Raw genomic sequence first — 23778 nt, 5'->3', positions numbered from 1 at the left:
TATAAGACTATTTTTCTTATTATTAGTAGTATTATTAAATATAATTTAAAATACATTTTTACAACGAAAACAAATTTTTTGTTAACATGTACTGATTATTAAAGTCAATTTTTAATGTATATCAAATAATATAGAAAAATATGTACACATAAAAATATATTTAATTAATCAGTCGCATTTCCACCTTTGTAAAGTGTTGGTCGGGATGGCTAGCGTGGATATCCACGAGCAACATTGAGCGACCTATTTTTTACAATTTAATCTATATGCATTTGAAAAGGACCTAATACAAGGTCGAAAGCGTTTATGCTTATTTATTTATTTAATTATATAATAAACGGATTAATCACATACACTTTAATAACTGTGTTATTTGCTTCAATAGCCAAGTATCATTATTTATTTGAAAAAATTGATAATTTTTTATACATATGTACTGCAAATCTAGCATCCTATATGACTTCAGAAATTAAAATTTCAATTTGAATAATCGTGTGTAAAAAAATTTACACTGCTAAAACTATAAATATATATTCATATATATTTATTCCGCAAAACAAGTAGCGTATTAGTTCTTATTATCAAATTTTTACTTTTTAAGTTTTCATGCTAGAGAAAAATTTGGCTGCATTCCGATTCAGTGCCAGTACTAAAAATTTATATTTCACGTCACATGTACTATAGATTTTCAGTACTCGCAGTGAATATGGAAATGCAGCTTTTATATGATTGATCTCTTGGCAGAGAATAGTGAAACGCAATTTGTGTGCAAATCGATAGTTACTCGCATTTCATTAAAAGCTTTAACTTCAAGATTAATATGTCGTAAATATGATATGTTTGTTAAAAATATAACTTTTTATTAAAAGTGCTACATCAAAATAACATAAAAGTAAAAATGGGCCTTGGCTGTGTGAGACCTATTGATTCTTTAAGCGCTGTGATTCCAAGAACTACTAATATCGACGTTTCAGCTATTAAAAAATCAAGAATACCAATTATTTTTCTGATTGGAGGTCCAGGAGCAGGAAAAGGTTCGTTGAATTTTATACTGCAAATACTCTAACAATAATTTTATTATTTAAATTATACTTTTTAAATTTTATTTTTAGTTAATAATAGTTATAATAATTTAATAATTTGAAGGTTTGATTGTTTTTTAGAATATATTTTCTAAATTCTTTACTCAACGCAAAAATTATTTGTAAAATATTCTTACATAACTAAGTAGTAAACTACTAATCATAGTAAGCATTTAATATGTAATACATATACAATTGTAAATACATATAGTATACAGTATATAGTCTATAGTATGTATATAGTATATTACACACACACACACACACACACACACACACACACACACACACACACACACACACACACACACACACACACACACACACANCACACACACACACACACACACACACACACACACACACACACACACACACACACCACACACACCACACACACCACACACACCACACACACCACACACACACACCACACACACCACACACCACACACCACACACACCACACACCACACACCACACACACCACACACCACACACCACACACACCACACACCACACACATACATACACACACCTTACATCAAGATAACTCTTTATTGTTATAGCAACTCAAGATACTCGAATAAAAGAACGTTATGGCTTTTGTTATGTAATAAGTCAACAGTTACTGCGTAATGAAGTAGCTACTGGATCCCAAAGAGGCATCATTCTTGCATATTTAATGTCTGAAAATAAACTAATACCTTCAGATGTCATGATTGAACTCATCAAAGCACAAATGTTAAGTTCTTTAAACATCTCACGCGGTTTTTTGTTAATTGGATTTCCTAATGAGAAGAATGAATGTACCCATTTTGACAAACAAATTCGGCCACCGGACCTCGTTCTTTATTTATCAGTCAGAAATACATTATTGATGAACAGGATTCTAGCTAGAATTATTACATCAACTGAGCGAAGAGAAAGCAACTTTGATGAACAGCAATTAAAGCAAATTAAAACATTTAGTAAAATAATCAAACGAATTATGAAATATTACAGGAAACAACTGATAGTGATCAATGGTGAGAAGAACAAAACGAAAGTTTTTAACGACATATGCGAAGCAATTGATAATGTTCTAGTGGATTTTCCGAGCACTTTAGTATTAAAATTCACAAAGTAAATATTATACATAATGAATGATGTGCCATTAATTAGTAATTAATTAGTTACCACACAATATTACGTTATATAATACTATAATTAATAAAATCTTAAGGCTTTTACATCCAAGATTAATCAAAAACTAATCCTAGATAGCACAAGCACACGTTATTTTGACATTGTCATCAAAGTAACATTATTATGACATAAAAATAACGGTCTAATGTAACAATGTCTTACTTTATTATAAGTATTATATCAAATTTTGATGTATATAAATACTCAATAATAATTGGCTCTGACTTGATGTATTCATGTATTAAAATAATAAAAATAAAGTACAAATAAAAAAAAGTAAAAAAATAGAAAAATTGTCAACTCAAGAAATAGATACATAGATATAATTCTTTTAACTAATTATTATTTTAATACGTAGATAGGCTAAATTAGAGCTCTACTTATTATGGATTACTTACCGTACACATCTAAATGTGATATGATACTTTTAAAAATGTCAAGAATTTGTAATATAAAAACCTATCATTTTACATCATAAAGACATCAATTTTTTTTAATTATTTTATTTCATTTTATTCACGTCAGTTTCATTTTAATTATTTATTTTATTTCATTTTATTCATAAAATGAATAATAAAAAAAACTGATGTCTTTATGAAGTTAGAATCAATTATTCATTTTATAAATAAAATAAAATAAAATAAATAAATTTTTAAAAATTGATATTCTTATGGGACACAGCCAATTCTAATATTTTCTTGTTTTTGTTTGTGACTACACAACACAGTATGTTAATGTTTCTTTATTTTTCTATTTATTGTGTTGTGATAGTACAATTATTATTTTATTTAAAACAAATATAAAATAAATAATTATTTTATTTAAATACAAATATTTAATTATAATACAAATATTTTTTATTATTTTCTACCTTACACAATTTTGTGAATTTCTGATTACTTTTGCGTTTACTTCAACTGCTCTTTTCAACCTCTTTTAATTAGCATTAAAATTTCCGAACACTTTCTTCATTAGACCTGAGCTAGTTGGCTTGTGATAAAGAGACACATTACTTGATACGTTATACGTGTCTGATTCTCATCTTACACCGTAAAGATTCGTTCATAGCATTGCGGTCTGTTCTCTGAACAACTTTCCTTGAATTATTTATTTGTTTTACTGCAACAAAACTTATTAAAACTATATTGATTATAAAATAAATTAAATATCTATAAAAAAGTTCTAAAGTTTTTCGAATAAAAGTTGCAGTTAAAATAAATAATTTTTTGATATATTTAATTTTGTAAGTTATTTTTTAATACAGAAGTGAGAATTTCAAAATGTGAAGATGGCCAATACGAGCAACACCTGAGTCTTCTTGGTGAATATGTTTATTATAATCTGTCAAACGCGTTACAATCCACTTTGGAATTTTCTTCAGTAACAATCTGTATGAACAAGCGTTATATAAAGTACTATTTGCCATGGAAAAACAGCAATTAATAAAAGAATAATTATATTCCCGAACAAGCACAAATCAATAAAAGACATACCTGAATATAAACAAAAGATCATTCTAATCGCGTTATGCGGTGTACCGTGTCTGGCACGAATAAAATTGTTAGAAAGGAGTGTGTCAAAATTCTTAGATCAAACACGATCTCACAACCACTGAGATACGGAGTTAACGCATCTTATATATATATATATATATTTATATCCTTATATGTGTTGCCAAATTGCAGAAAACATGTTGAAGTCAATAAACAACATGAAACTGTCAAGACTTTTGAAATTTTGATTTATAATTTTCAAGGAAAAAGAAAAAACTACGGTTTTTAGTTTGTCCGTGTCTGACATAATATATTAATAGAGCTATTCCGTAATTTGATGTGCACCATTTCAGAAATAGATCTTTTTAAAAAAAAATTATATTCAGAATTTATTTTTTAATTTTAAATTAAATTTTCTTTAAGTTTGAAGTTGTTTTTAGTACACAATTTTACTTACTTTCAATTTTGTAGGTCGAGCGGGAAAGAATAATAAAAAATACAAGTTATGAAAGATTTTAAGTGAACTCTTCTTTATTACAATATAAATTGTGTAAGTATTCTTGTGTTATATTACGTACAATATGAAATAACCTTCACATATCGTTGTCAGAAAAATCGTTTTTACTCTCACTATATTAATAATTAATATTTTACAGATGGGTATATTTAACCCAGTAGCTACGGCCGTGAAATATTATATGAAATAGTATATGACAGTTGTGTGCGATGCATGAGTTACATATTTTCCGCGGGGAACGTTGAACACATTGCTTTATAATTTTGGAAACCATCATTAAGTCATTTATATTTAAATCACTCATTGTGACAAGTAGAATCTATTTCCGATATAAATTCTAAGTGGCACAATGGATCTCATTCAAATATTTGAAAGTTCTTGGAAAATATCTATTAGTAATAATTCACATCAACAAACCAATTAATGCCCGTCTAAGAATATTCTTATGATTCACATTAATTCTTTCTTAACTGTGGAAGCGGAAAGTAAGTTTTCCTAATTGGATAATGATGAGAATAACATCTATAATGTGTGGGCTTAATTCATCAAAATTGGACAATATAATTAACAAAGTATTACAATATCATGTCTTTCTTAACAAGATATTTGTGCTGAATTTCACGTTGAATTATCGTAACATTATTATGTCTTGTCACGTAAGCGTGCATGTGTGCTGGTTTTATGTAACGTATATCTTCACAATCACGCGTTCCCCCCCCACTCTCCATATCTAATCATGATGCAAGGAGAATATAGATTGCCGCGCCGGACTGTCTTCCAGGAGGGGAATGCCTGTAACAATATCAAAGTAATATTAGTCAATAAGTACATAACAATACACCATTAGCATTACAACATTAATAAAAACAATACAGTGCAATATTGCAGTTTTTGATATATCGGAATTGGAGTAAAAGAAAAAACTAGGATTAATTGTCACACCGAGTTACTTGTACACAACTTATATCTTGTGTGTGCGTTTACTAAATATATTATAGAACAATATTCTTCTTTTCTCATAAGTATGTAATGAAAATTAGACATAACAAATTTTGGTTTTTCTTATCTCTGTTAAGTAGTTTTTTTAGTGATTTAAAAATTTCTGATCGCAACTTTTTTCTTAGATATAAGAAACATTAGTTTCAGAAAATTTAGATTTTTCAAAATAAAGTTTTAGATTTTTTCTATATTTATTTAACTGTCATTGCAAAATAGTTGATAAATATAATCTTTTTTATTACAACTGAATATTTAAGATAAGTTATCTCACATGAGACGAGGTTAGTTATCACATCATGAATATGCGTGTGAAAGTAATTTGTCATTTCGCGCGTCATCTCAAACACATACAACATTTCTAAAAGTCATAGTTTTATACATTATAGTATCAGCTATGTTTAATGACCGACCCAGTGGTCTCGCGGCCTGAGTGCAGGGGCTGCGAACTCGGAGGTCTCGAGTTCGAATCTGCTTACCACCTAAGGATTTTTTTCCGGGCCGGTCCCTTTCAACCGAGTTTATCGGTTGATCGGCGAACTAAATCGGACCTCCAATAATTAATTCGAGTATAATCCCCCCTCGAATTAATCCCCCTTTCACAAGGCGGTCACAGTCACATTACCCTGAGCACGAGCTTGACACAGATGAGCACGCTCACTGTGAAAGACGGCCGTGTACCGCGTGGTAGTAGTGCTGCACAACAATCCCCCTTTACGTTCTGAGGATAAAAATGACTATAGAATGGCGTATAGAACTAACCTTCCCATAGGTCTACGAGCCATAAGCGCACCAAACCAAACCAAACCATCAGCTATGTTTAAAAAAAGGTTTTTAAAATTAGATAGGAAGTATATAGATATTTATCATATACGAGATATAAATACTCTAAAAAACAGTCTTTACAAAAGAAAAAACATACGCCAAGTACATAAAAACTATTCCAATATACAGACTATCTATTACATAAATCTTTTTTCTGTAGAAGTAAAACACACAGACAATCAACGCAATTAGCCAAGTACTAGACCCGAGACTGTAGACCCCATAAAACGAGAGCTTAAAACAAAAGTAAAGTACAAAAACCTTGGCGTGCCTAGGTCATAACAGGTACTGATTCAAGTTCTATATTGTATATAAACTATTGCTATTGTATATATAAAGACGCAAAATTCTTAGATATATCTAATTATTCTAGTATGTTTTATTATATTACATATATCTTATTAGTATACATATATTTTATTATATTTTTTATTATTATTATATTTTCTTTCTTTATATTTATATTTTTTTGTAGCTAAAACAAGATAACAACTTCAATATGATATAATGTTACTTTTGAAATTCTAAATAAAATATTATATATGCCAATATGTTAGTATTTAGTAATCCATTCACACTTACGTATTTATCAGCAAAATGCTTTTATGTATGTTATTATGACTTATATATACATATATGTGTGTATATATATATACAGGGTGTCCCAGAATTGGTTTAACATCTCTCGTAGGCAGGTAGAAGGAATAAAACTGAGGTAAAAAGTCCTATACCATTTTGCTAGATTCGCAATAGTTACTGAGATTTTAATTAACAAAGATCCGCGAATAATTTTAAATTGAAAGCCGGAGATTCCAGGTTTGACTCCTGGCCGAGAAGTTTTTTACGCAATATTTTAAAATTAGTTAGAGGGGTATCCGGGGTTTTTCATATGTGAGATGCAAATCCAGCATTCCGTATAAATTTAAGAAGTGAGATTTCAATTAAAAAAAACACTTACTTGTAAAAATTTACAAGTAGAATTTGTTACATGTATATATATGTATACGCACAGTTTCCGCACAAACATCCTGCGAATGGCTCGTAAGGCCTTATATATTTCTTTTTTATTATATGTTATATTTCTGTATTAAATATTGCATATTGTAAAAGCATTTTATTCTCTGCATTTGAATACTACAACGTATGACGAACGTTTTAACGCTTACATCGATTGAGCACCTAATTCTTTTAACCACGTTTACTCTTGTGCGCTTGAGCGAGTTAGTCCCGTCATACGCGAACTTTGCGACCGCGTATGGTTTTTACATATTCACGTGTCATGTGTAACAGTTCGCGTATGACAGGACTTAGTCGCTGGACGCGCTCGAGCGCACAAGAGTAAACGTGGCTATAAAAATTAGGTGCTCGATCGGTGTAAGCGTTACAACACTCGTCATACATTGTAGTATTCGAATGCAGAGTCTCGAATTAGGTGCTCGAACGATACGAGAGTTACGCGGTCGCAAAGTTCGCGTATGACAAAACTTACCCGCTCGAGCGCACAAGAGTAAACGTGGTTAAAAAAATTAGGTGCTCGATCGGTGTTAGCGGTAAAACATTCGTCATACGTTGTAGTATTCAAATGCAGAGAATAAAGTACTTTTACAATATGCAATACTTAATACAGAAATATAACATATAATAAGTTTTTGCAAATTGCACGTATTGGCGACTCTTAGATTCGCGAATTTAAAGCTGATTGTAAAGTAATAAACTGTCTGTCTTCTAATTGAAAACTGTATATTTTAATAATGGAACACACAACAAGTTTGTTGACGTTTATTTTGTTCCAGCATCTAATGATTTCAACTACGTGAATTGTATGTAGCTTGTATCGCTCAATGACTAAGAGCATAGATGAGAATAATTGTTGGTAAAATAATTAGATGTTTGAACGGAATGAACTTCAAACAACATGTTGTGTGTTATGTCGTTCAGATAAAAGTCTCAAAGTAGGCTTTCAAACACGATTTGTGTAGATAGCGACTTTAATCTCACGACTTTGAAAGTCGCGAATAAGTAGTATGAAAAAAGTACTAATTGTTATATTTCTGTAGTAAGTGTTGCATATTATGAAAGCATTTAATTAGAATGTTGAGTTTTGAAAGATTTTTTAACCAAAAATATAATTTTTTAATATGGGTGGGGCCATCTTGACGTTAAGTCAATTCCCCTCACTTTAATGTCAATTTTCTGCCAAACGACTTGAGCACCAAATTCCTTAATTGGGCACCTAAGTAACACCTAATTAGCACTTAATTTTTATATAAATTTTATAGTGATTTTCTAAAGGGGGGCTAACTTAATGAACATTCTCGCGACTTATATTGTTCGTGAATCGAGTCTCGACGGGCTACCCTGCGAGTTCAATATCGCGCGATATGTTGCCGACAATATAGTATATTGCGGTTCGCGTTTGTTAATAATAAGAATATTTATTTTTATTTGCCGTTCCTCTCGTCCCGATCAGTCGCGGTCGCAACAATCCGGATTTATCTTTGCTTGTCATCCGTGTATGTCTTGTTTTCATTTTTTTTGTTGTTTGCGTCAATTTCGTTCGTTCGTTATAGTCTCTTAGCGCGTGTGATTCTGAAATATCGAATATCATGTCTCTGTATTTTTCTGAATATCGACTAAGATAGTGTGAATATTGCCGAAAATTTGTGACCGACATATGTAACATTTTTGCCGCGCTCTTTTATTGTATGTATTGTTTTTTGTTTCTTTCTTTTGTATGTACTGCCGATAACAATTCTGGCTGGCGACCGGCCAGACTCATTTCAAGTTGTTAATATTAAATTTTATTCTTATTATCAACCAACGAGCAAGTTTCTCTACCTTCATTTAAACACCGCTTTCTGAGCCCACGCCTCTCCGTAATTGTTATAAAACTGAGCTGCCGAGTGATGTTACCGTCACGTTAAAGTTATTAGTCGTAAAACATTTGTCCAAGTCGAAATTTTTGGAATTCGGCGTGTACAGCCACGCCTGGCGCCCAACTATCGCATTTGGTGAGTAAAATCTAGTTTTTTTTTGGAAACAAACGTGCCGAACGTGTGGCATACAAGATCCGCTACAAGATCCGAGTGCGAAGTGCCCGTGACCTGGGCACGCCAAGGTTTTTGTATTTTACTTTTGTTTTAAGTTCGTTTTATGAGGTCTATAGTCTTGGCTAGACCTGGGTCTAGTACTTGACTAATTGCGTTAATTGTCTGTGTTTTTTACTTATACAGAAAAAAGATTTATGTAATAGATAGTCTGTATATTGGGATAGTTTTTATGTACTTGGCGTATGTTTTTTCTTTTGACTAAAGACTTTTTTTTAGAGTGATTTCACTACTTTTTTTAAATGGAATAGTAAAAGTATATGCACATTTTATTTTATTTTTTTAGCGAAACATATATATATGCATTCTTAGCATTTCTAGGCCTATTGCACTTTTGTATCTTTGTATCATGTATTGTTATCCAGTTTATGTTTTTAGTATGCACTAAATTTGTATACCATCCAATGTTCAAATCTTCCCCATAATAAAAAATTGCACTAATAACTTTATATATATTGCTACTAGGATGTATTTTTGTAGTAGATACATCTTTAATATTGCAATTGATTTTTGTGGTTTTAGTATTAATAGTTGTAAATATTAATAATTGTAAAATGACGATTTGTAATTTGATGTGTATCATCTCGGAAACAGATCTCTTGACACAGAATCTTCCTTTTTCAAGAGATCCGTTTCCGAGATGATACACATCTCCTTTTTCAAGAGATCCGAGATGATACACATCAAATTACAAAGCAATTCAAGTAACGTCATGTTGGACACGGACAAGCTGAAACCATATTTTTCATTTTTGGAAAATTACAAGGCGACTTAGTCTTTGTTCGGTTAAAGCAATGGGGTGGGACCGTTACATGTATCTTGAATATGAGGAAGCCGCTCAGTCTGTCAGTTACATTCGAAGCGGGAGGACGTTTTGCGTTCTGTTGCGTAATACTGACGGTTACGTGACTGCCTCTTTTTCTCATACTGAATGTAGCGTATCTTTTCTTATCCATATTCTTCATGATCTCGAATACATCATTATTTGTTTTTGTAAGTTTTTATTAAAATACTGAAGAAGATCTCATAGTGGATCGAAACGTTTGGTAAAAATGTTTTAAAATCTTTGAATTATAAACGAATTGTACCTGAACATCTGATGTTAGCTTGTTATTGCCATTTTATTATTTCTTTTTATTAAAATATTCAACGAGCTTGTGACAAGGCAAACCTCGCCACCATAATACTCTCTCCAAGTATACATTGGACAATTTTCTTTTTCATTATTATTATTAATTTGTTTCACATTATTACTTTTGTATATTCTTTTCTGTTCTTTATTATTTTGTATTATTTTGTATATTCTTTTCTATTCTTTATTATTTTATATTATTTTGTATATTTTTTTCTGTTCCATTATTTTATGTATTATTTTTTTATTAATATATGTATAGATATCACCGCACGCGCCTACCATAATTCCGCCGACCTTCCTATATAATTCTTATTCTCCTGCGGATTAACCGATAGTTTAGAACGCGGAATTATAAAATATAAGAGCGCACGTGAACAAGAGAAGATCTGTGCCCGTGCGACACGGCACAGGTGCGTGACACAGCGCACAAACAAGCGCGTACCGCACGCCGACCCCGGATGGACCGTAGGCCGCTCCGGGGTATATAAGCTGAGCGATTTCGGCAGTCGGGACCACAGAGGGTTCAAACTCGCTGTATTTTTTGGCTCCGGAAGTTTTAGTAGTTCATTTCGGAGGTGCCCTAGGCCAGGCGGCAGCACAGTCGGTTCCTCTCTCTTCCTCTCTTCTCCCCTTGCCAACAAGTCGCTGAGTGCCATTAAAGTGCATGAAAGTGCATGAAAGTGCATGAAAGTATTGTGATATGTAGATTCTGTTACATATCGCTATATTTTTGTTGTTTCTTTTACTGTGTATTGTGCAGTATATTGTGCTAATATTTATTATTTAATCAACTTTATAAAGGTTGTATTATGGTGATTACTAGTGATTGTGGTGTTACTAGTGATTGTGTTGATTTTATCGTGATTATTGTCGATAGTTTTTATTTAATATAATTTTTTTACGTTATATTTAGGGCATTATTTAGTTATTATTTATTACTTATATTAATTCAAATTAATTAGTATAGTATATTAGAGTATATTGATGATTAAATCTAGAATATTAGTAGTAATATTAGCAGTATAATATTTAGTAGCAATTATTCTTAGTAGTTATTAATAGTAATATTATTTATTTTTTAGGTCGTAATAAACATTTTAGGAAAATAGTTCGTAAATGTTGCGTGCCCATTTGTACATCAAATAAAGAAATTCCACAACATGAATTTACAAAGGATGTGTGACGGACAGAAATATGGTTAACAGCAATAAAAAAAAACAGATATAATTGGTAAGAATATACATATCTCTATACTTTCTTGCTTACTTTGTTCTCTCTTTCTCTCCGTAAAAAAATGAATTAAAAATCTAAGTAGATCTAAGTTAATTAAATCTACTTATTGTTAGATCTGTTCAGATCTGAACACAGATCTGAGTTGATCTAATATAGTAAATTTGAGTAGATGTAAGGTAGATGTAATAATAAATAAAAATGTACATTTATACATAAATCTACTTATATCTATTTACATCTATTTTATATCTATTTGGAGTTACTTAGATCTATTTTTCCACTTTTTTTATCTTGGTAGATTTAATCTATTAATTTAGATCTACTTAGATTTAATTCATTTTTTCACAGAAAGAGAGAGAGAACAAAGTAAGCAAGAAAGTATAGAAATATGTATATTCTTACCAATCATATCTGTTCTTTTTATTGCTGTTAACCACATTTCTGTCTGTTGCACATCCTTTCGATGTTTCATGTTGTAGAATTTCTTTATTTGATGTGCAATTGGGCACGCAACATTTACAAACTACTACTTTCCTGAAATGCTTATTACGACCTAACAAATAAATAACATTAATATTAATAATTACTAAGAATAATTACTACTAAATATTATATTGCTAATATTACTACTAATATTCTAGATTTAATAAATAATATACTAATTTACCATACTAATTAATTTAAATTAATATAAATGATAAATAATAACTAAATAATGCCCTAAATAACGCAAAGAAATTATATTAAATAAAAACTATCGACAATAATCAGTTGATTTAAATAGTTTTTGTCAAACATTAACAAAAATTTAATAAAATACTATTTTAAGTATAAAATATTACAGTTTTCTTAATAATAAAATAAATGAATAACAAAATAGAATAAAATAAATTTCTGAGCGATGTGGTTAAGTTTGAATGAATATTATTTATTGTTTTATGATTATAATTCTGAAATAGTTTGTATAATAACTATAAAACATTTATGTAACGATAATAACATTTAAACTTTGTGATATTGCTCAGAAAATATCTAACTTTACTTTCAATATCTATCAGCAGATTCGGTAGCTTGCACTAGTGCGCACTGAATGCGACTTTTTCAATGAAACTTCCAAAAAAAGTTTTATTAAAAAAGTCGCACTCAATGCGTACTAGTACAGGCTATCGAATTCGCTGTATAAGTATACCTATACTGGCACACACGTGCGACGGTTTAAATATGGCGGTATCTCCCACCACTCGTTCTTTAGTTCACTACTTCCGGTGACCTAGCCCAGGCGGCGCTGAAAACAGCGTTCCCCTTCTCACAAGAGGCGAGTTTGAACCCCCTGCGGGACCAGTTCCTTTCCCGAGCTCTCGAGGCGGTGTCTCAAGAGCGATCCTTCCTGAAGTCGAGGCGTTGTCTCGAACATCATCCTGACCGTCCGGTCGAGGCGTTGTCTCGATCCTCTCCGGCACTTTGGTGCACATCATCTCTGTCGGCTCTACGAGCACCGGAGATTCAATCGGCCGTTGTCACCGCTACACCGACAAATAGTCGTTCTCACGACTCAAACGGCCGTTGTGTGTAACCGCCACCCCGGAAAACAGTCGTTTTTACGACTCCACCGGCCGTTTTCACGGCCCGGGACATCCTCCCCTCGGCGTCAATGAATCGTTTCGTGGACGCGGGAAGCTAGGGGTAAGAGGGATGGTATTCCCTAGCAGTAAATACTGTACTTAGTCAATTCATCAAAATCTGCTACAGTTAGTTAGTGCGGCGCCCGTTGGCAGTACTTACTCCTAGAATACCGTTTCTCTTACCCCTAGCTCCCGGAGCTACGAAACGACTCATTGACGCCGACTGTACATACGCCTCGTGTATACGAGTATACGTATACCCCGTAGAATTAAGTCTAGGTATAAGCCGCCGCGTCTGGATTTATCCTGATCGCACCGACCGTATTAATCCGCGCGAATCATTCCGCGCCGATTAATCCGAATCCGCTGCGTAAGAGTTTAACCAACAAACCGGATACAACCGTTGTAAATACTATATTCGAGTGAATAAATCTTAACTACATTTCAGCATTAAAATAATCGAGTGTCGCAATTTCACGCCTTCCCTTCCCCGATCCTTAGCGCCGACCGAGTTGTCCGGTAGGCGGAAGGCCGGGCGAAGCCGATAGGAAATCGGCTCCGTTACAAGCTGTAAACATATAATTTAATTGTATAAGTTTTTGAAGAGTGTTTTATAGTTTTGGAAATTTGTAGTATAAGAACAGAATTACTATGTGTTTTCATAGTAATTGCCATTTTCTTATTTCTTTTTATTAAAATATTCAACGAGCTGTAAACATATAATTTAATTGTATAAGTTTTTGAAGAGTGTCTTATAGTTTTGGAAATTTGTAGTATAAGAACAGAATTACTATGTGTTTTCATAGTCGTATAACTGCATATTTTACATCGCAAAGTTATAGTTAATTGATATTCAATAATATTTTTTACACTTTGTTATCACTAAGCCGTATAAGAAATTCCCTAACATCTTTTTGAACAGTTTGAAAATATTTCTCATCTATCAATCCACGCACTTCAGTTACATTTTTAAATTTNTCATTAAAGATATAGCTGTCCAATAATTTTCTCACAGTATTTGTCCATTCTAGACGTAATAACGTTTTTCTAATAATAGTTTAATAAAAAGAATAGAAGCATTAACATAGCATAATACAAAAAAAATTAAAAATTATTTATTCACAATATATGCAAATGCCAATATATGCAAATGCCAATATATGAACGCGCTGAATATGTCTGACGCGCGGCTGTGAACGCGGCTTGCGTAACGCTCGCGTTTTGTGTGTGTGTGTGTGTGTGTGTGTGTGTGTGTGTGCGTGTGTGTGCGTGCGCGCGCGCGCGCGGTTCTGTGTACGTGAGACTAAATCTTAAGAATCTTCGTGACAGATTCTTACATTTTGAAGTGTAATATTTTAGATCTCTGGATTGACTAAACCAATTTAATTTGTACTTTTCGCTTTGAAAGCTCATAATGACATTTATTAAGACAAATAAGATTAAATTTTTCATTAGTGTTATAATTTACGAAATATTTTATATCAAAACTTTATTGCAAAAAAACTCGGGATAAAGTACACGGTAGCGTCTTGACAGTGACACTCATTCGACGAATACTTTTGTGTACTTAGCGTCGAGACGCTACCGCGTCTCTTGATAGCATCCTATATAAAGATAAGAATTGAAATTTTACTTCAAATTTCACGTATAATATTTATCTACACAAAAGAAATATGAATATATATATATATACAGAGTGTCTAAAAAATTTTGACACAACCAAAGTGTGAAGGTAGATTAGATTAATCTGAATTGAAAAGTCATGTACCATTTTGCAAAATTCACAATAGTTATTGAGTGATTAATTAAAACAAGTAATCCAATGAGCGCGTAAGAAGCAATAATCCGGACTCTATAGGCGTATATAATTTTTAGTTGTGAGAATCAGCTGATTGCAAAAAGCTGTGTCACTCGTCATTCGCTTGTTTGCTCCGCCTTTTGCTTTCTTCATCTTTTAGGAGATTGCATGAAGTAGCTATTTTTCTTTACAACTGAAAATCATACATGTCTTCTGAGTCCGGACCATTGCTTTCCACGTGCTCATTAAGTCACATGTAGTAATCAGTCAATATCTATTGCGAATTTTGTAAAATGATACGACTTTTCTGTTCAAATTCACCCAATCTAACTTCACTTTTCGGGTGTGTAAAAATTTTTCAGATACTCTGTATATTATACTAAGAAATAGGATAATATTGCATATTCTATATTTTGCTTGAGGGTGTCTTATTTTAATATATCCTCCCGGAAAAACTTTTTTTTAATTGTAAAAAAAAGAACTGCTATAGACAAAAATTGCTTGATTTAAAGGAGGACATATGATTCCGATGTGAGTTATGTTATAAACATGAACGTTTTTAAGAGAAATTTAAAAGGCGACTAATCTCTTAAATGAAACTTTCTTTTTGAGATAAAATTTATACATTTCGTATTTAAGACAATTTTAAAACATCCTTTAAAATTGTCTTTTGCATAAGTTGTTTTAGAGATATAGTTACAAACCCACTCTGGCTTCACGTCCATCGTGATAGAGTGTTTACTCTGAAGCAGGCCACTTAAATATATCTCTCTTTTTAGTGACGTAAAAACCGTTCATAGCACAATGTGAATTTTCAAAAAAGAAAAATTATGAAAAAAAAGATAAGAATTCTTATCTACTCTCCAGACATGTGAAACATATCCGCATAGTATATATATATTTTTTTAGTTCTAAGAATTACGAAGTTTTGACTAAAGATTTATCGACTGAAGATAACTTAAATACAAGTCAAAACGTATCGATATATATCTGTCTTTTTTACTGTAAAAAACACTCTGCATCTGGTTCCTATTAACCATATTATTTTACATAAACATTGATTATTTTTTCACGAACCCGAGGACACCTTTCTTATCCATACTTAATTATATTGTTAAATTTGTTAAAATATTTGTATCCGATCAGAAAGTCAGTACTTTATACATTTTAGATACTGTCTCAGAGAGGTTTTTAATGTAAAAAAAAAAAACGATTATTTTCCTTTCATCATCACAGGATTTTCCACATTTAGTATCAGCGCTCATTTTATTGTAAAAAAGTTATTTTAGTCTGATATTTATGATATCAAAAATTAATTTTAGAGAGTAACCACTATAATAAAATGTTAATGATGAAAAGAAGGTTTTTTTTATGGAAGTTCGGATGAGAAAGCAAAATAGGTCCGCCAACCAGACTAAAAATTATACCCTTTTTGTGGCACATTGGATGATGTGACAAAAAAGACAAATATCTTCCTAAGAAAATATCTTTGTGATACCAATCAATCTCCAGACTATCCTGGACAACTTTTAGTGATAAATCCGAGAAATTAATACAGCGGTTCTTCTCAATCTTGACAATAAATTTTATTTTTTTGTGAAGAAAATAAAAAATTTTATAATGTTAACTTCATGTGCCGGTGCTGCTAGGACAAGTCGTTAACATATGTTTGAAAAACTGTAAAGAAAGAAAAGCTGAAGCTGTCGAAAAGCGCTCGTGCTAACGAGAGTGCGCAAATATCGTTAAGAAAGCCGGATTTCTTTTTTTTTGTTGCTAAGGAAAATATTGGCTTAACAACCGACTTCGCAGTAAACGCGTCTGTCGAAGATTTGATACGTTTTACACGCAAGAGTTTCTTTTTCACTCATTATTTTTTTCTTATTTGTTAATGTTCCGTTCTAGTTCGTCTGTTCCGAAAAAAGCCTCGTGCCCACCAATCTTGCAACGAGTGAGACGTGCTTAACGCACGGTTCTTTCCAATTAATTAGAGACGTGCCACGCACGGTAACTATCCAAGCTTTTTTGTCGACAAAACGTGCAAGGTTACTTCCTTTCTACTCTAATCCTTTGACTTGCACGGACCACTTTTTCCTTTATTACAAAGTTCTAAGAAAATCGTTCTTCATAATTTTACTGACATCTAAGTACGTTATTACATCTTCCGCTCTTAAAAGTTGTATCTTCATCTTTGTTAAATTAAAATAAAATTGTTGAACATCATTTGCACGATTTCCCTCTTTTTAATTTCAAACAACATAACAGTAGTAAAAAGGTAGGTGTATACCAATTCTGGTTAAAGCTTTATTTTCTATGTCCTGCAAGACAATATCTGCAATTATGGGAGATAATGGTAAATCTATGGGGATACTTTAAGTTTGTTTATAGACGACGTTGTTAAAGACAAAATAAGTCAATAAGAGAATGAAAGACACCGCAAGTAAAACTTCATTCGTTGGAATAATAGTATTCTTTTCAATGTAATATCATTTATTTATTTTTTTAGCCATTGATGACTAAGTCAATAGGGATGTTAGTAAATAAAGAGATTACAATTAATCAACCATGCAGGTTTTGCCTGCTTAACCATTCTTCAGGAAGAAGTGATTACTTAAGTTACTTAAGTTACTTAAGTAATCACTCCTTCCTGGAGAATGGTTAAGCAGGCAAAACCTGCATGATTTCAAAAATTTATTTTACAATGTTTATAAAAATTTAAACATTAAAAACTTTGCAACTTATCGGGCAACGTTTCTTATACGTTTCTACGAAATCGGACCGCAACTTAAAAAGCGGACATTTTGACGTTCCCGCTACGTTACTACGACGTTTCAGAGACTTTTAACGAAATGTTACTAAGTTTCGGAAAACCCGTTGCAGAAACGTTTGTGCTACTAACGATGCTATGTGGGCTGATAGGAAAACATTTACAAAATTATATGACAAAATTTTGCACTAAAATTGTAGTTTGCAATTATATAGATATATTTTAGGAAATAGATATAAAAGATCAAAAACATTGATCTATTATAATATATTCGTAATTGTTTGCAACATTAGTTTTCAAATACTATTTCGGCAAAAGAATAACGATATAGTAAATCATCTTAGCAGTATAATTGCAAAATTAATTTCAAAGAGAAATTGTATAATTGAGAAAAAAATTTCAGTTATGTGATGTTTAAAATATGTAGAAATATAATTGCATATGAAGAAATCAACTTAATTCATGTATATATTTATAGAAATGCACAACGACTCTTTTGCAATTTTTGCAAAATATTATTTACAAAATTTTATTTTGACAAAACTGTTGCGTTATGGCGGATCATCTTAGTCCAATCATTGCAAAAACGTCGTTATTCATGATGCCAGTTTTGTGCAATATTTTCTCAATTTGCTTATTAGGGTACTGATTTGCCACCTTTCATATTAAATCTTTCTATCACATTTTTAATGTAACTACTGTGATCTAATACTATGTGATCTTTCTCTTGAATGATTCTCATGTCTAAAACAGATTTAGCGTTTTCTAAATCTTGCATCTCAAATCGTAGCATACGTTCTCTTTTAATCTTTTTCTTTTCTATTTCATTATTTAAAAACAACAATAAGTCATCCACATACAAGGCCATAAAAAGCAATTTTTCTTTTCTGACAAAAACGCGAGGTTTACAATTCAACTTCTTAAAATTTAAACTAATTAACGTAGTAGGAATCTTATTGTATCAGACCACATCTTAGAAGCTTGTTTTAAGCCACATATAGCTTTATTTAACTTACACATCAAATGTTTTTATTTTTCTCAATGAGATTCTCTGGGTGAGCATATAGATGTTTTTTTTCATATCCCCATTCAAAAATGCTGGTTTTACATCCATATGATCTCTGTTAAACTTATCCTCTACAGCTAACGCAATTAACACTATCAAGGTTGAGTTCCTTACCACGGGTGAGAAGATATCTTCGTAGTCTATTTCCCGTTTTATAAAAAAATCTTTTGCAACTAGCCTGGCCTTAAAGCGCGTAACATTTTCTGCAGCATCTTTCTTAACCTTAAAAACTTACTTACTGTCCGTTACATTATATTCCTCAAATAACTCAGTAAGCTGAGTTTTTACGTAAAGAATTTAATTCTGCATTGTTTGTTTTCACTTCTCACTATTCTTTCTACTCAAGGCCTCTTTTACTGTTAGCGGTTCTGAGTAAGATTTGTACAGATGTGACTATATCTAGAAATTCCTTTGGTTCTTTTTATCTCAACGTATTTTTCATCTTCTTGTACATCACTATATTATTTGCATTCTCCCACTCCAGACTTTCTCCTTCTGAAGTTTCTTGTTCTGGATTTTTTTCCTTCTGAAGTTTCTTGTTCTGGATTTTTTTCCTTCCTCAGTTTCGTTTTTTTCTTCTTCTGGAATTTCATCTTCTTGTTTGCGCATCGGTGGATTTATTTCAATTTCTTCTTTAATTGTTCTATCTTTCCCTCTTTTTGATAAGGTTCTAGAATCTCAATAAAATCAATCTCTTCTTTTATAAACTTTGCCAGAATGTTCTTCTTAATTTGTTAAACGATAAGCCTTTGAATTCTTGCAGTACTCAACTAGAATCATTTCTTTTGTTTTAGAATCCAGTTTCTTTTTTTGCTGATCTGGAATGTGAAGAAATGCCTGTGATCCAAATACTCTTAAGTGACTTACATCAGGCTTTTAATCTGACTTATGTTTTTTTCGGTGTCATATTAGAAACTGCTGTAGTTGGTGATCTATCTGTTCTTAAGATAAGATAATTCTTAAGATAATATACACTTGAGTCTACTGCTTCAGCCCAGTATCTATGATTTAAATTGACTGCTTCAATCATAATACGTGCCTTCTCCATAATTTCCATTATTCTATTACATTTCTCAGCTATGCCATTTTCCTCAGGTGTGTACGTCACAGTTGTCTGATGCCGTATTCCATTTATCTTTATATATTCTTTCATACCTTGATTTAAATAGTCTCTTTCATTGTCTGTTTTAAACATCTTTAATTTTCTGTGTTTTTACCAACTCTTTAAACTCTTGAAATTTCTTAAACACTTTGTCCTTTACTAAACAAATGTATTCTGGTTATTGAAGCAAAACACTGTTGTTGATGTGTGAATATTTAAATCAGTTTATTGAAACTTAGTAGCATTAACGCTTTCGACTTTGTATTAGGTCCTTCTCGAATGCATTTCTACAATTAAATTAACATAAAATCCAATTAATAAAATTTAAAAAATCAATTAAAAATCGCAGAATAAATAAAATATACAATAGTCACTTACAAATTACTTTGGTAATATACGTCGCACAGTGCTGATCAAGAATGTCCATGTCGCACAAGCCGACCCGACCAACACTTTACAAAAGGGAAAACATGACTGAGAAACAGCGTGTGTATTTGAATAGAAGTCAAATCCGCAAATAACATAACACATTACGATGTATTATCGACAAAAGGTAAATAGGAATTGTCTAANTTTTCCGTGTCGCTCTGTAAATTAAACCCGCGGATTTGACTTCTTATATGTAGCGTTTCTGATATCAACCGTTTGTTGTAAGATCTCTCATAATCCAAAATGTCTACCTTATTCCATTCAAAATCATGTGAATATTGTAATCTGTGGTCAGTTATTACAGATTTTTAAGTGGAATTTCTATTAATGTGGTTTTTATGTTCTTTAATTCTGGCCTGTAACATTCTACAGTTTGTCCTACATACGAGGCTTCACATTCACGGCACTTGATCTTATATACAACAGAAGGACGTGAGAGAAGAGGTAAAAGATCCTTAAGAACGTTGATGAATTTAGCCAGTTTGTCAATGCTATAAAAAGCTAAACGCGTATGTGAGTCTTTTAGAAATATTTTTAAAAATTTTTCCGAAAATTTATTGATGTAAGGCATGACAAACCAGTGACGCTGTATATCATTAGAGTTATTGTTACACAAAAACCTTCTTATGTCATTATTTTTATAGAAATTCTGTTTCAGTCTAAGGATAAAAATATCATATATGAAGTCCATCGGATAATTGTTGTCAATTAAGGCCAATGACCGTGCCTTTTGTTTGGCAGATAAGATGGTTTGAAAAATAAGTAAGATATCTGCCTGAGAACGTTGACTTGTGATACCAGTCATGTATTAATCTATTATTATTTTTGATAATAGTAATGTCCAAAAAATTGAGTCTATCCCAACCAACCTCTATGGTGAATTGAAGTCGTGGGTGATAAGAATTGTAAAAATTTAAAACAGCATCAAATTGATCTTTAGGAACCATGAGAGCTATATCATCAACGTATCTGATATGTAAAGGTGGACAGAAGGAGAGAGAATCAAAAATAGATGTTTCAAGATCCTGCATGACAATGTCTGCTAGAATCGGAGAGAGAGAAGAGCTCATAGGAGCACCAAAGGTCTGTTTGTAATATTTATTATTAAACAGAAAAAAAGTAGAGTTAAACACAAGATTGATTGCTAGAAAAAATTCTTCTTTAGGTAAACTTGTATTATGTGTTATTAAATGCTATCTCTTTTCCAAACCATTAATTACAAGTTCAATGGAAATGTTAGTGAATAGAGGTACAACGTCGAGTGAAATAAGCTCAAAAGTTTCAGCAAAAGTTATATTAGAGATTAAACTTGCAAGATGGAAGCTATTATAAACAAAACTCGACGGAGGTTGAAGATTTTTTAAAATTATTTTATGTAAAAATATTGCAAGATTATTTAAAGGACTATTAATTGAAGAAATAATGATCCTGAGAGGATTGCCAGGTTTATAGATCTTTGGGACTCTATAGGCTCTAGGAAGGATAGTAAGAGATGTATTTAAATTTTTGTAAGTAAGTTCCGTGATGTAATCGCGAGACTTCCATCTCTTTATCAACTCTTTGAGAGAACTCAACATAGAGATCACTGAGTTCTTTTTTACATGAGCATACGTGCTGGTATCAGAAAGATAAAAACCACATTAATAGAAATTCCACTCAAAAATCTGTAATAACTGACCACAGATTACAATATTCACATGATTTTGAATGGGATAAGGTAGAAATTTTGGATTATGAGAGATCTTACAACAAACGGTTGATATCAGAAACGCTACATATAAGAAGTCAAATCCGCGGGTTTAATTTACAGAGCGACACGGAAAAATTAGACAATTCCTATTTACCTTTTGTCGATAATACATCGTAATGTGTTATGTTATTTGCGGATTTGACTTCTATTCAAATACACACGTTGTTTCTCAGTCGCGTTTTCCCTTTTGTAAAGTGTTGGTCGGGTCGGCTTGTGCGACATGGACATTCTTGATCAGCACTGTGCGACGTATATTACCAAAGTAATTTGTAAGTGACTATTGTATATTATATTTATTCTGCGATTTTTAATTGATTTTTTAAATTTCATTAATTGGATTTTATGTTAATTTAATTGTAGAAATGCATTCGAGAAGGACCTAATACAAGGTCGAAAGCGTTAATGCTACTAAGTTTTAATAAACTGATTTAAATATTCACACATCAACAACAGTGTTTTGCTTCAATAGCCAGAATATATTTGTTTATTAAAAATTCTTGAAACTACGTACACTAATCTTTACATAATTATTAACTTTGTCCTTTCCTTTAAGAAAGTATATAAACGTTTTTTTGGACTTGTCATCAGTAAATGTCAAGAAATACCGTACGCCACTTTACGACGGCGTGTGTGTGGGACCGCAAACATTTAAATGCACTAAATCCAAGATATTATTAGTTTTATACTCGTTTTCTTTAACCTCTTAAATGATTTTCTTATCTGTTTTTCTTTAAGATGTAGAACGCAACTCAACGATTGAACAGTTTCTTTAAAATCAAATCCTTTAGTAAGATTTTTCAAGTTATTGAGATACCAATAGCTCAAATGTCCCATTCTTCTGTGCCACAGTTTACTATTACTAATATTTGATTCTTGATTAGTTAAGTGCAAGAACCTTTAAATATTAGGTTCAACACTGCATTTAAAGTGTAGATTCCATTCTTGTTTCTTATCTTTAAAACAAACCTCTCTTAAATCTCTATATTACTTTCCTCAAATATTTCACATCCTCTCTTTTTCAAAGAACAGCACTGACATATTTTTCTTTACCATGGCACTTACACTGAACAGATTTGCATTGAATCCAGAAACATAACTCATAATAACTACCCACACAACACATGGACGTCCTTTGGACGTCCGATATATGTTCTCAGAAGGCCCGGTTATGACGCTCATTTCCGGACGTCCGCAGAACGTCCAAAAGATGTCTTATGGATGTCCCATAATATCGTCCACGACTAAGACGTTTTAATGATGTCCTACAAACATCCATTACATGTACCGAGGATGTCCGTTATAAATGTCCCGAGAACGTCTGTTGTACGTCTTGAGAATGTCCGCTGTATGTGTCCTCAATAGGCATTGTGCTATTATTTATTATATATTAATATGTATTTGTTATGTNGTATTATTTTTATGTTTGTATATATAAATCTATAATTTACAGAATTCTAATAATTTTTACGTCTATTTTAAGTAAAGTTTTTCAATTGGCAAAAATTCATCTAACAATTAAACATTTTCAATAATGTGTAATATATTTATGGCAATGTAGAAGTGTAGAAAAAAATACATCGTAAATATATTTATTGAAATTAATAAATGTAAAGAGTAAAGTAATTGTAATAACAATAATAATATGTATATAATATTTTTATAATACAAAACT

At 31.7% G+C, this 23778-nt stretch overlaps 1 protein-coding gene across 5 annotated transcripts in view; it reads right to left on the bottom strand.

Annotated features, from left to right (window-relative positions):
* Positions 1 to 4257: 4257 nt before the first annotated feature.
* LOC109860524 overlaps positions 4258 to 23778 on the bottom strand; it is a 96568-nt gene continuing 77047 nt past the window's right edge. For 3 of the 5 annotated variants that reach the window (XM_020439652.1, XM_020439653.1, XM_020439656.1), the window contains exon 3: positions 4259 to 5071. The gene's annotated coding sequence lies outside the window, so the exon portion shown is untranslated. Of the gene's footprint in view, positions 5072 to 23778 lie in introns of all 5 variants that reach the window. The other 2 variants (XM_020439655.1, XM_020439651.1) reach the window with 1 other exon arrangement.

Source organism: Pseudomyrmex gracilis, unplaced genomic scaffold (genome assembly GCF_002006095.1).
Source record: "Pseudomyrmex gracilis isolate BER0280 unplaced genomic scaffold, ASM200609v1 scaffold_403, whole genome shotgun sequence".
NCBI lineage: Eukaryota > Metazoa > Arthropoda > Insecta > Hymenoptera > Formicidae > Pseudomyrmex > Pseudomyrmex gracilis.
The sequence above is the reverse complement of the archived record's forward strand: the minus strand, read 5'-3'. Positions and strand labels throughout refer to the sequence as shown.